This window comes from Tamandua tetradactyla, chromosome 6 (genome assembly GCF_023851605.1).
Source record: "Tamandua tetradactyla isolate mTamTet1 chromosome 6, mTamTet1.pri, whole genome shotgun sequence".
NCBI classification, from domain to species: Eukaryota; Metazoa; Chordata; class Mammalia; order Pilosa; family Myrmecophagidae; genus Tamandua; species Tamandua tetradactyla.
The window spans coordinates 18,279,347-18,295,914 of NC_135332.1; the positions used below are offsets into that span (position 1 = coordinate 18,279,347).

General features: G+C 58.4%; 1 protein-coding gene and 1 long non-coding RNA gene across 8 annotated transcripts in view; one reads left to right on the forward strand and one right to left on the reverse strand.

Annotated features, from left to right (window-relative positions):
• Window positions 1-16,568, forward strand: part of SEPTIN9 (septin 9) — a 152,621-nt gene that overhangs the window by 110,348 nt on the left and 25,705 nt on the right. The window contains exon 1 of one of the 7 annotated variants that reach the window (XM_077163957.1): window positions 10,566-10,705. The exons of 5 other annotated variants lie outside the window; for them this stretch is intronic. The gene's annotated coding sequence lies outside the window, so the exon portion shown is untranslated. One more of the 7 variants, XM_077163959.1, reaches the window with a different exon arrangement.
• Window positions 10,901-12,670, reverse strand: LOC143687208 (uncharacterized). Its single transcript, XR_013177459.1, has 3 exons — window positions 12,238-12,670; window positions 11,848-11,894; window positions 10,901-11,756 (listed from the first exon to the last, which is right to left on the reverse strand). It is a non-coding gene; the product is annotated as an uncharacterized LOC143687208 (long non-coding RNA).

A 16,568-nucleotide genomic window follows, 5' to 3' on the forward strand; every position in this document is an offset into this window, starting at 1 on the left:
ACTGGGGGATGGCACCTTCCAGTCCCCCACCGCCCCACCCCTACCCCCTGCCCCTCCACGTCTCAGAGCCTGGGCTTTTTTTTTAAGACCCTTTAGAAACAGCCTCAGTGGTCTGTTCTGAGATGCCCCAGGCCCTTGGTGAGTGCTGTCCCTCGCCTGGCGCCTGGATCCACTGCCTGCCTGTTCAGACTTTTATGTCTCCTCCTATCTCCAAGACGTGGCCAGCAGGGCCATATTGGCGACGCTCACCCGTGTGCCCTCACCTGTGTGCTCTCCTCTCACCTGTGTGCCCTCACCTGTGTGCCCTCACCTGGCACAGAGCCTGCAGTCAGGGGACACTCACTGAGTGAATGAATGAACGAACACATGAACGGACATCTGTGAAGTCAACCAGCGTCCACTTCTATAAATTATGATAAAACATTCATGGCATTTTACATTTTTTACATACGGCCAATCCTCTTATTGCAGATTCTATATCGGCAAATTCACCTGCAGTGTAAAGTTTGTTTGTCACCCCCAAATCAGTTCTCACGGTGCCTTGGCAGTCATTCACAGGCAAGCACAGAGCGGTGGAGAATCTGAGCCACCTGACACATGCATCCCCGGTGACACCCGACAAGGTGAGGCCCCGTCTTCACGTTCACCTGCTCACATTAGAAACAGGCGTCTTTTTGTTGGCACGTTTAGTTGTTGGCAGTTTGATGCTCTTTTTTTTGGTGATTTTGCCATATAAAATGGCCCCCAAATGCAGTGCTGAAGGGCTATCCAGCGTTCCTGAGCACAGAATGGCAGTGACATGCCTCACGGAGGAAATCCAGGGCTGCTGGCCGCAAACTCAGTGTCCGTGAAGCCTTAAGGTACATTAAATAAGATGCCTTCCAACAGAAACACACAGCAGCCAAGGTTACGGATTGACAGGGTTACAGGAACCCGACCCTGTCTTTCCCCCGGGAGCTGCGGCTCAGGATTTGCTGTCAGTTTTTGCAGCGGCTTTATTTCACATTTCTACCACCAATAATGAGATCCGGCTCTGCTGTTCGAAAAGAAATTGTCCAGAAGATCCTTTGGACCCAGCATCAGGGTTTGAAAGCACAGATACTTGGAACCGACTGATCATCAAACTCTTCCCTTCAGGCAACAGTTTCGGCTGCTTCATTTTCACACTGCGGCCCCCGCACCCGGAGTTGGCAGACAGACTGTCCCTCCCGCTCCCTCCCTGCCCACGCGCCACCGGGAGAGGAAGACACCTCTGCATCTGTTCACCCCTTTCCTTCTCCTCCTCCTCAGATTCCAGCCAGGGAAGAACCATTGTCCCCCCTTTTTTGCCAATGGTAACTGCCTCCCAGAGGTTAGGAGGTTTGCCAGCGGCCACACGGTGGTACAGCTGGACTCGCGCGCCCGGCCGCCGGCCCTCCAAGCCCGCATCTCCTGGTTGAAAGTGAACGTTGGGTGGTGGAGACTTGTTCCCCCTGGGCAGGAGCGGCTGGCTCCGAGGAGAGCCTGGGGACAAGAAGGGAAGATGGGTCAGCATCCCCATCTCTGCACAAACAGCCGGAGCGCAGCCTTGAATTTCCTGTGCTCCCGGGTCTGGGGAGGGAAGGGAAGAAGAGATTGCTGAGCTGGGCTGGGGGCGCCCCGTGCAAACAAGCCTCCTATTTTCCCACCAGCGAGGGCTTTCCCTGCCCCCCCAGGTCTTGGTTAAAGGTATGGAGCTGGCCAAGGCTTTGGACCTCAGACCTCAGGCCCCTGCCTGCCCCCTAGAGGAAGAAACAAGGCTGTCTGTCTGTCCAATCCTCTGCTGGGTCATGGGTCGGAAGCCTTTTCCCCTCGGGGAGAGGCAACTTGTTCTTTCCAAAGTACCTTCGCTGAATCAGTTTCCTTTATTATCCTCCCCAAAACCCCACGAGGTGGGAGCAGGAGGTTGGAAGAGCCTTCTCTCCCCCAGCCAGACAGCAGGGGGTTCATTGCCCTCGGTTTACAGGTAGGTAAACTGAGGCACTGGAGGCCATGACTTGTCCTTTCAGATCTCTTACCTAATTAGCCACGGAGACGAGATGAGAACCCATGTCTCCGGGCTCCTCAGTCATTGCTTTTTGTACCCATTGCTGCTGAAGATGTTCATTTTTTTTTTTAATGAAAAATGAAACCAACCTGGTGCCTCTGTACGGCCTGAGACATTAACCTGTACCGGTTGCACATCTCTTTTTCCCACCCCAGTGGCCTCCATCCTGCGTTTACATTTAGTATTCCCACATAGACTTTAATTTTTGCTCCTCAGGGGTGTTTTGTTTTGCACGGTTGCCCACCGGCCAGCTGCGTAGCAGCGTCTTCTTGAAAGCATCCTTCGCTGCCTTTTCGTTGGTGACGCCCACCTGTGTCCGTGTCTAGAGTTCTGCTCCGTTCCTCTCCCCGTTCCCATGCTCATGGGGTAGGTGGACCATGGTTTCTCTCTCCCCCTCGATGGACGTTTGGGTGGTCTTGTCTTCGGTTTTTGCGAGCAGTGCTGAGATGGCCGTCCCTGGGTTCCCTGCCAGTTTGTGAATCTCGATTGTGAATGATTATTCCAAGATCTGCGGCAGTCTCCCCGGGAAGGCTGGAGTTCCCTCTCCCACCCCTCACCTGTGCCCACAGAGGCTGGTTCAGGTCACAGCAGGTAGAGGATGGGCAGGGAAGCCTAAATCCATGTTTCCCACACTGCGGGAGCACGAATAGGTGACAGAGGCGATGGGTTCTGTGGTTAAACCAGTTTGGGAAACAGAGTTAGAAAACACCAACACGCTTGTAAACAGTTTCGTTTTTCTTCTCTGATGCACACTGTGTAATTGGCTCGTGCTTTCAGAAGACACGTGCTCGTAAACATCCAAACGGGGGGCTGCAGGGACCTGTTTTCGGGTGGGTGCATCCTGAGGATGGGCTGTCATTTTAACAGACTTGGAGAACAAGGGTGCAGATTTCCGACCGTGGGTGGGGAAAGGTCTGCAACAAAGAGGGTTTCGGTTTCTGTCCTCCTCCTTGTTCTCCTCCCGAGCAGGTGGGGTGGACAGGCCAAGCCAGGCACTGGGAGGCGTGGAGACCCTTCCTAAAGAGCTGGGGCACCGCCCATCACTTGCCCAGGGCCTCTTTTGTGGGGGGTGAGAACCTGGGGGAAAAGCCTGGACTTCAGCAAGGGGACTGTGGGGACCTCTGTACTTAAACCCAGCATCCTTAGCTGTGGGCTTGGTGCCCGGCTTGTTTTGTTTCCCCTGGAGAGGAAAGGATGAAACCTCAGGGGACAGAAGCCTCTGTGGACAGTGACCTACCCCTGCCCCCCCCCCATGAGCATCTCTTGGGCACATGTAGCCCTAAATTTTATCAGGATCCTGGTGAATCTTCATCTAGCCAGCGGTTAGTCCTTCCCAGCACTTCTCAACTCTGGCTACATATTAGAATCACACTCCCCCACCCCCCAATAAAAATAAATAAATAAAAACACCCCAGATTCGTTCAGTCGGAATCATTGGCGTGGGGGCCAGGCATCTGTATTTTTTAAGAATCCCTCGATTTTATCTATTATTTCATCAGGATGAGAGCTGCTATGTCTACCTAACCTCTTTCCAGAAGCCAAACGGATATCCTGCCCGACCCCACCTCCCCTCCCACCGCCACCCGCCCTGCCCAGGTCTCAGGGCCGCACGGGATTGGGGTTTTTGAAGAAGAGAAACTCTCCCCATTTGCAAACAACATGATTGTCTCTGTACAAAATTTGATAAACCTATGAAAAAGCCACCAGAATGAATAAGTGAACACTGTGAGGTTGCAGGCTACAAGAGCTCTATACAAAAATCAATTTATTCTTATATAATACCAAGAAACAATTGGGAATTGAAGTTTTTTTAAAAAAAACCATTTACAATAGCATCAGAAATATGAAGTTCTTAGGGACAATTCTGACAAAAGATCTGCCAGACTTGTACACTGAACCCCACAAAACAGTGCCAAGAAAAACCAAAGAAGGTCCAAATAGTGAGATATAAATCTTCATGGACTGGAGAGCCCAGTGTCCCCAAGATGTCACCTCCCCCAAACTGATCCATGGACCCCCTGTGATCACAATCAGAATCCCAGAGGGCTTTTTTTTTTTTTTTTGCTTTAAACACTGATAAGATGACTCTAGAATTTACATGGAAATGCAGAGGACCAGCACAGCCAAAACAATTTTGGCAAAGAGCAAAGCTGGAGGACTGATAGGATCTGAGTACAGACTTTTTAAACAACTCGTAATCCAGACAAATGGTATGAGCTGGGTAAACCGACCAATGAAAAGGAATCACATTTGGAAAGATACCCATATGGAAATGGCCAACTGATTTCTAACAAAGTTGTGAGGCAAGTAGGCAAAGTGAGAACAGTCTCCTCAATAATTGGCCAAAGTAATTAGCTAGCCACATGCAGAAAAATGAACTTTGTGCCATATATGAGAATGATCTCAAAATGAGAAAAGTTGGAGTTCATCAAAATTAAGAAGTTTGTGTCCCAAAAGACGTTAAAAGAATGAAAAGACAGGTCACAGACTGGAAGAAAATATTTGCAAATCTCACATCTGTAAAAGGACTTGTATCTGAATATACGAAAACCCCTCAAAACTGAATAATAAGGAAACAACCTAATTTTTTAACTGATCTGAAATTTGAACACTTCAGCATAAAATATGCACAAATGGCAAATAAGCCTATGAGAAGATGTTCAACGTCATTAGTCATTAGGGAAATGAGAAATCAAAGCCACCATGATATACCACTGCACACTTAGCAGAGCTAACATTAAAAAGACTGACCACGTTAAGTGCTGGAGAGAATGTGGGAGACCCGCAGTTCTCACCCACTGCTGGGAGAATGGTGCCACCATTTTGGCTCTTTTTCTTTATTTTCATTTCTCACAGAGAGATTTTAGCATCAACGACATCTCCTGCTATTCAGATGTTGTATCGCCTTGGAAGTCAATTCAAATCATGACCTTTTCTCCTGGATTTGTCCTGAACACTCCTGTCCTTAGCAGAAAGTTTTGACACATAACTATACAGCCAGGGGATTCTGAATCAGAATCTTCTGCATCCTCACTGCTGCATCTGTTTTGGTCCTTGCTTGAGAGATGTGGTCCAGAGCTCACGTCTAGAGCCGCACCCCCCACCTGGTGGTCCTGGCCTCTCACCTGGAGGGCCAACGGGCAGGCAGGCCAGGTGCAATGGGGTAGGTAGGCCAGGCTGGGCGCTGGGTGGGTCCTGCTGGTGGTGGGTGTTCAGGATCTTAGTTCTGTGCAAACTAAGAGTTTGCAGCCCCGGGCGGGCGTGCTGGTTGTTGATGGAAGGGGATGATTGGTGGGAGTGGGGGAGGTGCCTGGAGTGACCTGTGGCTGATGCACAAAGTGGGTCGTTACCCACAAATAACAAGAGCTGGCTGCAGATGAGTAAGACCACAGGTTTTTAAAGTTAAGATATTATCATGTAAATAATAAGACGGCTGTTGGTGGAATGTTGGCTTTTCAGGGGAAGGGCGTGTTAAAGGTGCACAGGGACGGAAGCTGCAGCCTCGTTTCACAGCCTCACTTCTCAGAAGCGAGGAAATGTAGCCGTCCTTCTAGCGGGTTCCACAGGTGTTTCTAGAGGCAGGCTATGTAGGACACGCAGGGGGAGGTAGAGGTGAGTTGGCAAAGGCAGTTGGCCTTAGAGGAGGATTCTGGTGAATTCTCCAAGTAAGGGATGAGTGACGATAGATGACTGGAGGGGTCACATCTGATGGAGGACATTGGGTGAGCTTCCTGGAGGCGGTGGCATTTAATAGCGAGGACTTTGGGAGAGCAACCGCTTCCCCGGAGGTGGTGGCCCATTTGGCTGGAGTGTAGGGTCCTTAGGCGCAGTGTACATTCTGGCTGGCAGGCTCCCCGGCTGGAATGCAGGTTGCCCTGCGGAAGAAGGGAATGTCTGCTTTAGGAGCTGAGCCCTGAAGTTTTTTGGGAAAAAAGCAGCAGACCAGGAAGTGGGCTGCCTGGGTGAACCCTAGGGGGCCTGGACTGGAAGGGACCAATTGGAGACAGGCTGGGAAGCAGCAGTGGGTGGGAGGGTAGGGAGGGGGCCTGAGGCTTCGGAAATCATGTTTAGGAGGAGAAGAAGCTGAGGCTCTGCAGGGGGAGGAGATGGCGCATGTTTGGGGGGCTAAGCTGGGAGGGGTCAGGGCCCGAGATGCCAGTCCTGGGCCGATGGCTGCTGCCAGGGCGGAGGTGACCAAGTCAGAGGAAAGGAAGACCATCCAGCGCCTGCCTTGGGGGTGGGGGAGGAAGGGAGGGAGGTGGCTCCAGAGGAGGGGTGGGTAATGCAAGTCAGATGCTGCCCCAGGGTCCCAGAGGGCGGGGCTACAGCGTGTGGGTGGGGGTTTTGAAGAGCTGGCCTTCCTCGGGCGGGCGGGCGGACGGGCGCTGGGCAGAAGCCCCATGGGGAGGCCTAAGAAGCCTGTGGGCGGAGGCGAGGTAGCAGCCCAGCGTCGACCAGCACGTGAGAGGTTTGGTGGTTCCGGGGAGGGGGGCGAGTCACGGTGGAGGGGCAGCACGGTCAGAGGAAGGGGGCTGGCCAAGGTCTAGAAGTGGGGCAGCTGGGCATTTTCTAAGGCCAAGGGAGAAGGACCCAGAAGAAAGAGAAAGACCCCGGCGAGTGTGAGCAAGCCACCCCCGCAGCCAGGAGACCCTGGCAGAGACCCGCGCCCCCGTGTGCGTTCCTGGGCCGGCCTTGTTCCAGGATCCGCCTGCATGAAGGCTGCACATCCATCACCCCCGCCCCCCAGTCCCCGCCTTTGGCCTGCCCAGCCCTTCCCCCTGGTGTGACCCGGGGGCCAGCCCAGCCCACTGCATGGAGGGAGGATGTTTTTCTTGGCGTTTGGCTGGAAGCATCTGCTGCACCCATGTGGAGTGCTGCACCCATGTGTGCTGCCCAGGCTGGGCCGGAAAGGGGTGGGTAGGAGGGCCGGGCCTTCTCACCACCCACCCCGGGGAGCGTGGCCGGAGGAAGGTACGGGGCGGGGGAGAGGCGAGTGTGTGTGTGTTGGGGGGATGCTGTGAAAATCCACATCCCCTTTTCTGCGGAGGCCACCACATGCTAGAGGGACATTCCTGGGGAGCACAGGGGTGCCCCATCCTGCTGGGCGGGTGCCAGCCTCAGGGCCCCTGCTGCAGGAGAGACGGGCGGACTGAGGCTGCCACTTCCCCCGGTGCCCCTCTCTTGGGGGGTCGCTAGGAGGACAAGGGGGAAACTGCCCTAGGCATCTTTGTCAAGGACACATGGGCCCCCCTCCAGCCACCCCTTGGCCGCCCAGTGGCCGAGCAAAGGGGACGCCTCCCTCGCGTTGGGATTCGTCCTTGTGGGTTTGGGGCCAGCTCCGTGAACCCCAAGAGCAGCCTTGGGAAGCCTGGCTGGGACCCCCGCCCACCTGGAACCCCAAGTTTGTTTGCTCCTAAATTAGCAGGGATCATGGGTAGCACTGGGGTCTGGGGGGGCCGAGATTCGTTTCCTGCCACTGCTGAAGCCAATTTCCATAAACGTGGCAACTTAGCTCAGGTTTCTTCTCTCCCGGTTCAGGAGGTCAGGGCCCAGAATGCGTTGGTTGGGCTAAGGTCTCAGCAGGCCGGTTCCCCCTGGGGTCCCAGAGCAGACTCCCCTTGTGCCCTGCAGTCCCTCAGGGCCACCCCACTCCTGGCCTTCTCCTCTCTGTGGTCACATCTCCCTCCTTCCCACGGACACTGGGGGCTCCACTTAGCCCCTTAGGGCCCCCAGAGGATGTGGGAGAATCTCATTTCAGGGCCCTCGTCACACCTGCAGAGCCCCTTGCTGGAGAAGGTAGCATTCCCAGGGTGCCGGAGGGGAACCTCCATATCGTCAGGGCCACCGTTCTGCTGTCTCGGGGGCTCTGGTTTGTCTCTAGAGCCCTCCTGGCTGCAAGGTATTAAAGCCCACTCGCATTGGCTCAAGGAGAAAAAGGACACAGATTCTTTTTTAATAAGTGCATTTCTGTGTGACTTAAACAGGCATGACAAGCGGATTCCGGAAGGGTCTAGGTGTCTTGGCAGGTGTGCCCAGGCCCTGCGAAGGGCGGGTGGTGGTGGCCATATTTCCCAGGGGCTGGAGGCGCAGGCTGAGGCCTCAGGTGCTGTCCTCGGCCCTCCTGTCCCCAGCCCCGCTGCTGGGTGTCTTTGGGCCTGACTTGGGGTTCTTGGCTCCTAAGTTCCCAGTTTCCTAAACTCACCTTGGAGCCTCCAGCCCATCCTCCCCTGCCACTGGGCAGGACCTGCTTCCATCCTGTCGTTTCTGGCATCTTCCAGACCCACCCCCTCTCTTAACCAGCGGAGAGGTCCACGCTCTGCCCAGAGCTTTACCCCGTTGGGTGGCGGGTGCCGCTTGGGGCTTGGGAGGCCGGGCCCAAGCCGGCTGGTATCCTAGCCAGCGCCCCCCACCCCCGTGGGCTGCTGCTGGATTTCTCTGCAAGGAGGTGGGCCTGGCTGTGTGCTGCCCTTGCGTTCTCCAGATCTAGTATGTCAGGTCTGGTCCTGCCCCAGTGCTCCTGCCTGGGTGTGCCCTGCAGCTCTGTGGCCTTGGACATGTGACTTTACCTCCCTGTGCCTCAGTTTCTCTCTGTGATGGGGTGATACCAGACATACTCTGTAGGGTGGGAACGAGCTCACAGCAGAGCTGCGCCCTTGGCCAGTTCTCCCCCTGTGGGTGCGGTTCGCTCTTCCCTGTTGGCCTCCACACCAAGGCGGTCGTCGTCCGTCTCACCAGAGCAGTTGTGTGAACAGGTGTCCTGAGGCCCTTACTGTGGGCCTCCCCACCAGCTTCTAGGACAGATGAAAAAGCAGCACCTGAGGTACTTTTTCAGAGTTGTGGGTCAGTAGTGGGTCTGGGACCAGGACCCAGTCTCCTGCCCTGTTTGCTACTTCTGCTCCTCCCAAGTAGGGTACCAGAGCCGCCCTAAAGAGCGGAGGTGCAGGGTCCAGGGACCTTGCGGGCTTAGCCCCTCCACCCCTGGAGACAGCTCTTCTTAGACCCAGGATGCACATTCCTGCCCCCCGGGGTCTGAGGCGGGGACAGGCCCCTCCTGCCCATCCTTGTGGCTGGTCCTGGAGCTGCCCACCTGTTCGGGCGAAAAGCTGTGAGCCTGGTGGAGTGGGCAGGGGGTGGCAGGAGGGGACAGGCCGCCCAACCCCTGTCCCAGGGAGATCCCCTTTTGTGGAGGAAAGGAAAGCAATGTGTTTTGAGTGGCTGCTCTCCCCGGTTCTGAACATTCATTGTCTTGCTTTGATTCTTGAGTCTGGAGTTGCTGCTTCCCATTTTACAGATGGGGAAGGTAAAGTTCTCTAATGGGCCCAAGCTAGCACGGGAAGAAGGTCTTGGATGTAAGTGCTGCACTCTGAAGGCTATGTCCTTTTGGCCCCAGGCGCAGAGACCAAGGGCAGCAGCTTGTCAGGCTGTTCAGTTTAGGGTCAGAGAGAGCGTGGGACAGCAGCCCCCCAAACCTCCGATGTCTTATAGTGGAAAGTGGCCGTCAGGAGTGGGGAGGGGCCTGGGTTCGAGTGACCAGCGGCCTCTGTGTGGAGAGGCTGGCTTCGAGAAGACTGGATGGAGACCAGCTGGGGCAGTTGGCCTGGCGGTGGGTGTCCCAGGCCCAGAGAGGCCCCAGGAAGCTGGCTGAGCCCATGGGCCCTAAGCAGCCCCTCCCAGATGCCCCAGAGGGCTCCTTCCACCGCGATGCCCCCAGGGTGGGCCTGCGAGTGGGTGACTGGACCTTCCCACTGGAGGGGAGAGAGGAAGAGGCTCGTGACTCACAGCCCCTGGGGTGGGGGGTGGGAAAGCAGCTGAGTCAGAATAGGAATCAGAAGCTCCAGGGAGCAGAGCTCAGGGTGAGCCCGCCACCACCTCCCGCCCCAACATCTCTCCTGCTTCTCCTCCCTTCTGTGCTCCTTCCTGGACTCGCACGCTTTGGGAGTTGGGGTGCTACAGGGGTGGCGGTTCTCTGACCCTGCCTGCCCAGGGGCCCAGGTCCCTGGCCCCGAGCTGCAGGCCTGGACTGCTTTTCTGCAGACCCCTGGGTGTCCTGGATGGGGGAAGCAGGGGAGACCGAGGCAGGTGCAGCCTTCTCAGGCTGGGGGGTGCCACAGCTGCATCACTGGAGCAGGCAGGGGTTTAGGCGGGGCGGGGGTAGGGGTGCAGTCGGGGAGAAGGGGGGGCCCAGGGCGGGGCAGCAGGGCCGGGGCACCCACTGGCAGCACCAGATCGTTGGCTGGGGGCCCCCTTTCCCCCGCCTGGCCCAGATGGGAGAGGAAGATGGGAGTAGGGTGGGGGGGGCTGCTCAGCTGGGTGGGCCGCGCCCCCCTCTCCTTCCCGGCGCCGGCTTTCTTAGCTCTTCCCCGGGGTCCCCGCAACCGGCCCCTGGGCTTGGGCAGGGACGGTGCACCGCCGGCGGGCGTGCAGCCAGGCGCCCGGGCCCCTCCCCTCCCCTCCCCCCCCGCCCGGCCCACTCGGAGGCCGGCCCCAGCCTCGGTGCCCCCTACCTCGGCGGCGCCCGGCGAGGCTCCGGGTCCGCGCGGCCACAAAGCCCCTTTGATCCGGCTCGGCGCGGAGCCATGTGACCGGTGGGCGGGCCCACGGCTGTCCCGTCCGGCGGCGCCGCCGAGCCGCAGCAGCTGGGTGAGTCGCGCTCCTTTGTTCTGCCCGGGCTCGCGCCGGCGCCCCGGGGGCGTCCAGGTGCGGCGGGCGCGGGCAGCCCCGGGGACCCCCGGGGCGTGGGGCTGGGGGCGGCCACGGCGCCTCGTGCGCCCCGGGCCGCGCCGGCTGGGAGGGTCGGGGGCCCCGGAGCGGGGGCGGCGGGGTGCGCGGTCTGGGCGCTGGGAGCAGGTCGGCCGCCGCGGCCGGGAGGGAAAGGGCTTTTGCGGCCGCCCGGGTCCTCGGAGAACCCTCGCCTGCGCCCGGGCGCCCCTGACTTCCCACGGGGCCGAGGAGAAATGGGGCTCTGGCACCGCGCTCTCTTAAAAATCCTCCGGCGCTGATTATCGGCTCTTGCGAAGACAGGTTGGAGATGAGTGGAGACAGACTCGAGGGCTGTCCTAAACCCAGACCCCCGGTGGCCAGCACCTCTGACCTCGGGGCAGTTCCTGCTGCAGCTTGTCTTGGATTCCTGGGCTGTGTTTTGCGTGTGCAGGAGCGACCCGGGCGCGGGACACCCAGCGCTGGGGCTGGGATGGTGGGTTGGAATTCATGTGCTCTGCTAGGGAATGGGGGCTGGGGGCGTCGGCTTTGTGGTCCCCTGCGCTGGAGCTGGGGGATGAGGAGGCAGCCTCTGGAGGGGATGAGCCTTAAAGGGCTTTCAGCTGTGATGCTGGGAGACCCACATAGAGAAAATCCCACAGCCAGCCGGGAGCGGCGGCCCTTACTTGGATCCTTGAAACTTTTTGAAGCTTAATCCCCAGTGTCCCCTGGGAATTGTTAGCTTCCAGCCGCTGCTTCTTTCTATTCCCTTGCCTTGTCCTTCCAATGTGAAATCTGCCGGCATTTTTGTGAGAGGTCCTGGGCGGGAGGGTTGGGGGGGGGCGTCTCCCTGTTCCCCAAAGACAAGTTTGAAATTCCTTCCTTGAGAAAAATGTGCTGCCTGGATGCACGCTACACTGCGGCTTCCTGGCAGGTCTCCTGCTCAGGGCTTGGGGACTGCACCTCTGGACCGGATGGGAATTTGGTTTGGCTCCTAAAGCAGAAAACCTGTTAGAGAAGGAGGCAGAGAAAGACCCCATTCCCTTATATTGTGCGGCCCCCGCCTCGATCTGCTGCTACCTTACCTAAATGTCGTTTCTCCTTGGTCTGCTCACCCTGGCAACCCGGGCTCCTGCACAGGAAATGCAAAGAGTGTCGTCTTAACCATTTGGGGGGTGGGGAGCCAGCACCCACCCACCCATCTGAGCCCCCTTGAATTGGGATCTCTTTGAGAGGTGGGATTCTTACTTGTGTCGCCCTCTGGGACCTTTGGTGGCTGGGAAAGGGCCCTTACGTGGCTGCCCACTTCTAACGGCCGTCTGTTATTGCCTCAACCCCCCACCCCTCTCCGCCCCTCCCTAGTAACCCCACTGTCCTTTGGCCGGATGTTGCATCGCCTCTCCTGGTTTGTGTCTCTATTTCCAGCAGCCCCTGCTCCCTGGAGGCCGGGGCTGCTGGGTCCCCAGGACCTGTACCTGGTGGTGGCCAGTTGAGCCCACAGGAAGGGTCTGCTGGGTGCCAGGGCCACAGGAATCCCGAGGTGCAGGAGATGCGGTTTCTGCCCTTGAGGAGCCCTTCTCTGATGGCAGGGTGGCACAGTCACCAGGCATTGGCATTGTCCCCTCCCCAGCCCACTTCCCGGGGGGCCTGTAGGTCTCCTTCTGACCGTCACACTCACTGCCCCGGCAGGCACCCCCACATGGCTGGCCCCCTGAAGTGCTCTTCGAGCAGCCAGACTCTCTGGGTTGACACCATCTCCCCAACTTCCTGTTGTGACATGGCCTGGCCCAAGATGCACCTTAACAGAAGGGGAAGGCCTGTCCTTGGCGGAGCTTTCTCTCCTGCTGCCACGGCTCTTATAAAGAGCGATTGCATCGGTGTGGAGCTCCCGTCATCTGACTCCTTCTGCAAATTTAAATCTTTGTGGCTTTCCCACACCACCCGTGATGTCTCTGGCCTTCCTCCAAACCACCGCCCCCACCCCCACATTGACCATGGGCTTGCAAGGACAGCTTGGTTTAATGTGTAAGGGTGTGGACAAACGCATGTTGTCCGTCCCATGCCCCCCACCCGGGGGTCAGCCTTCCCCACCCCTCATGGGGGTCGTTGGTGCCGCCTGGGCTTTGGGGGCGGCCGGGCAGGGGTCCTCTTCAGTCTGCTGATCCTGGAGGCCCCCTCCCCCCAGGGGGACGTTTGGGGAAGGTGCTTCCGGTAGAAGCCTCAGCCTGCACCCCCAGGCCCCTGCCCGCCGGCCTCTAGTGTTCCTACCTGGCTCCTCAAGCAGGTAGGAACCTGTCCCGGGAGCTCAGCGAGGCCGCTGCTGCTTCCCCGGGATGCTGGCGGGGCGGGGGGGTGGGGGGGGGGGCTCTGTGTTCCACCAGGCCTCCGCCAGCCCGTTCTGGGAGCAGTCAGCTGGGGACGCAGCTCTAGCGATGGGCCTGTGAGGTCCTTTTCCCCCACCCGACCAGGTGGGGAGGGTCTCCAGCCCACCCACTTGAGAAGCCTGGGTCTGGGGGTTGCACAGTGGTGGGTGGAAACAGCTCGCCTGCCTTGGCTCTGCCCTGGGGCTGGGCTGAGGGCTTCAGTCCCCTTCCTTCCTCCTGCCAGGCACCATGAGGTGAGGAGGAGGGAGTGGAGGGGTGGGGGTGGGGGTGGGGTTAGGGGAAGAGAGAAGTGCGCAGAGGCCCCGGAGTCTGCCTCCGGGAGCTGCCACTCTCGGGTCCAGGAAGTTAATGATCAGCTCACACGTGGCTTCACCCCAGCTGGCCGCTGAGCTGGGTTTGGGGAGGGGCTGGGCAGGGTCACCGCTTCACAGAGCTTGGTGCAAAGGGCTGGACGGTGACAGAGGTGACAGCCTTGCTCACTGCCCTCCCTGGCCTCCTGCCCGAAGTGCGTTCTCTAAATGCTTTAACTTGAGGTTAACTGATCGTGGGCAGCAGTGCCCCCGATTTTTTTGTCCTGGGGAACAGTTGTCCTCTGAGATGTCATCTCCTGAGTTCCCAAGGCCACACTTGGAACCTCCAACTCCAGGTGGGGTCGGGAGCTGATGTGGATGGAATTTTTGACACCCCAGCATGGCCTTCGAGAAAAGGGGGGCCCACCCACCGCCATGACAACCCTTGCCCTGTGTTCCATTTCTCTGCTCACAGCCCCCCACTTTGGGATCTGAGCCCCCCAGGAGGCCCGCCTGCCCTGCTCTGCCCTCTGGTTCCAGACACCCATACCCGTCAGTGCTGTCACCAGGCCTTGGGACAGTGGAATGTGGGGACCTACCCTACCCCCCTAGACTCCTGTCTCTCTCACTGACCTCCCAGGCTCAGTTCCAGGCCACTGGTAGGAGAGAAAAGATTTTCCCAGACCTGGGAGGGTGGCAGGACAGAAAAGCAGGTTTTCCAACTCTTGCCCAAAGACCCTGGTGACCGTTGGGGACGCGAGGACATGTTTGCTGGGCAGCCTCGGCCCTGCGGCATGAGGGTCCCCCCCCCCCCCCCAGCACCTGTGCCCGGCCCACCTGTGCCTCTTCTTGGCTCTCAGCAGACCTTGAACGTGGGCTGTTCTCATCCGCCTGGCCAGGACCCGGCCTTCTCAGGCGCCTGCTCAGTGCATGCTGGAATGAATGAGTGGTTGGCCTTGTGACACAGTTTTTCAAGTTTTATCCAAATATTTTGTGGTTTTTATAAGCCTAGCTCAAGAGAGTCTTAGAAGAATAGCCATGGTGCTCTCTTCACATATGCTCTCCTTGGATAGTTTTTAAGAAAAAGAGTCAAAGACCAGCATTTCTTTGGTAGTTTAAATATATCCTCCTGGGGACAGGGGACTGGACCAAATGACCCTAATTTTCCCCTCCCCTGAATTCCTAAGGCCTGGGTGGGTGTCTGACTTCCCCAGGGTGGGAGTGGGGGTGCTGTAACAAAGTACCACAACTGGGTGGCTTAAAATGACTGGAATTTATCCTTTCATATTTCGGGAGGCCAGAAATTCAAAAGCCAGGTGTCACCTGAGCTGTGTGCCCTCCAAAGTCTGCTGGGGAGGGTCCTGCCAGCTCCTGGCACCCCCAGGCCTGCAGTCCAGCCGCTGCCCCTCTTCGCATGGCCTTCTTGGGAGGCCTGCGTCTCATCCCCTCTTAGGTTTGGGGCCTACCCTCCAGGAAGACCTCATCTTCACTAGTTACACCTGCAAAGGCCCTCGCTCCAGCTCAGGTCCCGTTCACAGGTACGGGAGGTGGGAATGTGGGGGGACGCAATTCAGCCCCCACAGTGAGCCCCCAGGGCCGCCCTTGCCTGGCGTCCATGCCAGTCCCACTTGCTTTTGTTCCTTGTTTGCTGAGCCCGAGGAGGCGCTGCCTGTTGCCAGGAGTGTCACTTGCTGGACCCTGAAGACTGATGAGCGCGTGGACAGTGGCCCCATTGAGTCCAAGGTGGGGGCAGGGCGGGCAGAGCAGCGGGGGGCAGGGACACTTTAAAAGTGAGAAAAATAGCCCGGTCTTCCCACATACCATCTCCTGTCAAGGAAAAGTACTTAGAGGGTGGGAGGTTTTTCCTCCTGGTTCTCTCTAGAAGTCTTGCAGCTCTCGGCCTGCTGAGGCCTCGCTGTTCTGCCCTCTCTCTGCGGACGGCCCCAGGCTTTCCTTCTTAACACAGCCCAGGTCTTCTTGCCCCCATTCAACAGACAGAAAAGCTGAGGCCAGGCAGCGGCGTCTGTTCAGCCACCTACATTGGTGAGAAGACGCCTCATGTATCTTCCTCTTCCTGCTGGGATTGGAAAGCTAACGAGGTTTAAGTGGATTCATTGAGCCGCATCCGCTGCAAGCCACTGTACCCCAGGCCTGGCTCACCCTGGGCCTCCCTCACTCAGCAGACCCCGCAGTGGGGGCTGGGAGCTAGGGGGCAACGCTGGCTGCACAGGCCTGTGGCTCACCCACAGAGCCCCATTAGCAGGGGGCAGAGCTGGGCTTGTCAATCCTGTGACCGTCCTTTGGCGTGACCCTGCCCTGTACCCCCACTTAGTGACCTGAGAACCTGGGGGCTGGGAAGTGGGGGCTGTTCTTTCCAGAGCAGGGGAGCCCCAGCGCCGGGGCGGGGGGCGGCCCCAGCAGGAATCCTGGAAGGCTGGGAGCAGCGGGGAGGCCGGTTTGGCCCTGATGTGGCCACTGCGGTGGCGAAAGGACCCCTGACTGTGTCAGGACACCAGGCCCAGGTACAAGCCCACCCTCTCCTCACCTGGCAGGTCAGGTGAGGACCTCAAGTGGGGTGCAGTGGGATCGCCCGCCTGGGCCCGGCGCCAGCTCCATCCTTCCTGGCTGCACTGACTTCGGGCCGGCGGCACCCAGCGCAGTCGGTGGAGCCTCCGGACAGGCACCTTCCCTGTGAGTGGGGCACACCAGCTCCCTGGGGGCCTTCACAGTGACGCCGCGGGGACGAAGGCGGAGGAAACGGGAAAGTGTTAGGGTGGACTCTGGGCCCCTAGAAAAGCTCAGATCCGTCCTGGCAGGTGCTTGGTCAAGCCCCAAGCCTGGGGCTGCTGTGTGTGGGGGTGGGCGATGTGCAGAAAGCAGACCTTCCAGAAGCTTCAGTCCAGTTGAGGTTGGGGCACCCACCCACTCTTAAGATGCAACCCCCTGCTGCAGGCATCACCATCCGGGACCCTGCGAGGCTTCATGAACCAGGAGTGGGGTGGGGAGGGGCAGAGGGGCTGGATGGGAGGGTCCTGCTGATGGGGCAGCCCCAAGTTTTAGTGGAAGCTTGTGATGCTGTTGGAGGAGGAAGCTGGCCAAGGGCGCCGGGGAGGTGAGGCATGGAGGCCCCAT